General features: G+C 38.3%; 2 long non-coding RNA genes across 2 annotated transcripts in view; both read right to left on the bottom strand.

Annotated features, from left to right (window-relative positions):
* Positions 1–1,864: 1,864 nt before the first annotated feature.
* Positions 1,865–2,172, bottom strand: LOC111241192. The gene is made up of 2 exons (XR_002667014.1): positions 2,117–2,172; positions 1,865–2,021 (listed from the first exon to the last, which is right to left on the bottom strand). It is a non-coding gene; the product is annotated as an uncharacterized LOC111241192 (long non-coding RNA).
* A 302-nt stretch (positions 2,173–2,474) lies between these two features.
* The window catches only part of LOC111241191, a 1,642-nt gene continuing 800 nt past the window's right edge, over positions 2,475–3,316 (bottom strand). Inside the window, exon 3 of the long non-coding RNA XR_002667013.1 lies at positions 2,475–2,990. This is a non-coding gene — a long non-coding RNA (uncharacterized LOC111241191). The remainder of the gene's footprint in view (positions 2,991–3,316) is intronic.

Here is a 3,316-nt window from a genome sequence, read left to right as displayed (position 1 = left end):
AGCATTCAAGGTCACGGACCGATCAGACAGGTCGGACGATCGGGAGCAAGAGTGAGGGTTAAGCCGGACGATTTCGTGTCCCAAACACTGAAACATTTTGGCGCCCATAAACGAGCACAATGGCAGAGCAGTTGCAGTTACAGATATTACAGGAGATGTAGAGGCAGATGCAAGAGATGAGGGCGAAGATAACGACTTTACGGGCCGAGCGGGAGAATGGGGTAAGGGGACTGTCGGTGCAGTCAGTCAACGTTCATACGGTCCATTCAGGGGATGGGGAAGCTAGTCGGCCGCCGTCAGTTGAAGAGATGGCGGGGGTGGACGGTGTGGGAATTGAGGGACGGGGTCACGGAAGAGGAGTCGGTCGGGGGATGGGCCGAACGGGAGGGGGCGAGGGAGAGAAGCTCGAGGAAGAGGGAGGGGGGGAGGGGAGGAGAATATTGGGCGTAACCAGGGAAATATAGGGCATAGGGAGTTTGTAGAGCAGAATCAACTGTTCGATGATGCTTTGGAGGGCGATGGTCAATTAGATCAGGCTGAAGGGTTGCATCCCTTTACTGCACAAGTTATGGGAGTTGTAATGCCGGAGAATAAAGTCTTCCCCTGGGTTGAGAAGTTCGGGGGAACATCTGATCCGGTGAAACATTTACGATCGTTTGTGGATGTCATGGCAGTATATTCTTCTGATGAGTTGGTCTGATGCAGAGTGTTCTCCTTATCGTTGAGAGATGAAGCTTTAGATTGGTTTCATTCGTTGCCACCTCGGAGCATTGACGGTTTTGTTACTCTGAGGCATCTGTTTAGCCAACAGTAAGCATCGAATCGGTCTCGAGGCTTAACGTATACGGCCCTTGTCAGAATGAAGCAAGGGCGGGAGGAATCGTTAAAAGGATTTATGGAGCGTTTCAACCGAACCGCGCGGTAGGTACGGAATGCAGATCAGCGATTGATAGTCGGCGCACTTACCACTGTATTAAGACCGAGACCTTTTGTGGATTACCTGTATGAGGAGGAACCTCAATCGATGGATGAGCTGCAGCACAAGTTGGCTGGGTTCATTCGAGTGGAGGAAGGGAGAGCCCATCGGGGTGAGTAGTGGGAGGAGGATGCATCGGGAGCGCTTGGGGGAAGAGCGGGGCGGGATAAGCGGGGGGGAAAAAGGTCATTATCTACCGCCCAAATCCGTATATAAGGCCCAAAATCTGTATATAATTTTTGGTTATATACGGATTATATACGGATAAAAATCCGTATATAATACTGTCGTAGCTAATGTTATATACGGATAATCCATATATAAATTACATACGGAAAATCCGTATATAAATTACATACGGAAAATCCGTATATAATATCCGTATATAAATTATATACGGATAATCTGTATGTAATATCCGTATATAATTATATACAGAAAATCCGTATATAATATCTGTATATAATTTACATACGAAAAATCCGTATGTAACTTTATAAATTTATAAAAAAAAAATTATAAAAAAATTCGTACATATATCTTTACAAAAAATTTCCTACATATACCTAAACAAAAAAAAGTTAGCTTGAAAGTTGCACACTTTATATATTTTATCAACATCCAACAATATTCATACATAAAGGATTTACATTAAGGATTTAGTATCTTATAAAATCCAAATCTCTAGTTATGTACAAGCCAAAGATTTCCAAAGATAAATAAATATAACCTAGAGTACGTAGAGTTCTCTAATACTAATAGTGGTTCAATGTGTTACTTCCTTTTAACAAGTTAGTATAGGTTGCTTTGGTTGAGCTTAAGCTGATTTCTCATTTCCATCACAGGCAGCAATAAATCACAAGACTAGTTCTACAAGCTTCCAAATGATTTTTCCAATCACTACTTAAATTGGCAGCAACATATCACGAGACTGGTTCGACAAGCTTCCAAATGTATTTTCCAATCATTACTTAAACTACATTGCTTCAACTCTAGCTATCCTTGAGTTTTCGGCAATACCTGAAAGCTTGTACCTCTAGCTATCCTTGAGATAAAAGATTGAAAATACCATTAAAGTGCAATATATATTTACATAAAAATAACTTAAGGGCAAAAATTGAGATAAAAGATTGAAATTACAATTTCTGGTGCAATTTTACACTTCATCCATGCTTAACCTCTTCATTAGAAATATGCATTATAATGAAGAAAACAATATCATAAGTTTTCCAAATCTCTTCGTTAATGTAATGGAATGAACTATGGTCATAAATACTATTTGTTTACAGCTGACAGATCACAAATTAAATTAAATGGTAGAAATTTAAAAACAACCAATAATATATAGTAAAAAGCTATCATTTTGGGCTTCCATATAGAAATTTTGAATAATGCATTCATTTTCCAGCATTAGGTATCATAATTCATACATAATAGTCATTTTAGATTTTCTAAGGCATTTATACGTATACTTCTACATTGCATCCACATTCTGCAAAAAAAATTCCAATTAATAAACGGTTAAAAAGGCTAGTTTTAGGTTCATACACAAAAATTTTGTTTTACACTCTTTTTCTGCAGTGTAGCTGCACATCTCTCATTCATGAGGTCAATTAAACTAGTTGCATGCATTCTTGCATCTTCCATAACATGTTTCTTTATTTCCATACAATACATCTAGAGCATTTCAATAGTTCATTTTTCATTCTATATTTTTATTTTTCCCTCATTGCATTTTCATTGTTTTTAACAAGATTAACCATACACACTTAAACCTAAAATAATGATTAAGAAAGCTAACAGACAATGCATCTCAACAATAGTGACAGAACCTGTCCAAGTGAATTGCCAAAGTTGGGATCCGCATTACAGGTTCCTCAATCCTAACATGATGACGTGAATATGAAACAGAGCCTGCATTCTCTTCTCGAACAATGACCCTCCCCACCACAGTTAAGTCTCGGTCAAACCACGTGTGCCACAAACCTATCTCCAAAATCCCACCCTTAACCACCTGCACAACACACCCCACTAATTAAACATGCCTTCCACTGCATCCATATAATAACATATCAAATTCAAAATCCAATACACTAATTATGAATTCAAATTTATTTGAGTAAACAAAAACTCCATCCTTAAGGTTGGTGAGTGTTGTCACATCATTCTCTGAATTGAAATGATAGAATGAAATGGGGTGAGGTCAGGTGTAGTGGAGGTGATGAGGTAGTTACTAATAAGAATTTGTTTCTCCCTTAAATATGCGAGCTTAAATAATTGATTCAAAAAATGTGCCACAAATGGTAATGAGGTAGTTACATTTAATTTAATCACTAATAA

Source organism: Vigna radiata, unplaced genomic scaffold (assembly GCF_000741045.1).
Source record: "Vigna radiata var. radiata cultivar VC1973A unplaced genomic scaffold, Vradiata_ver6 scaffold_275, whole genome shotgun sequence".
Lineage (NCBI taxonomy): Eukaryota > Viridiplantae > Streptophyta > Magnoliopsida > Fabales > Fabaceae > Vigna > Vigna radiata.
The sequence above is the reverse complement of the archived record's forward strand: the minus strand, read 5'-3'. Positions and strand labels throughout refer to the sequence as shown.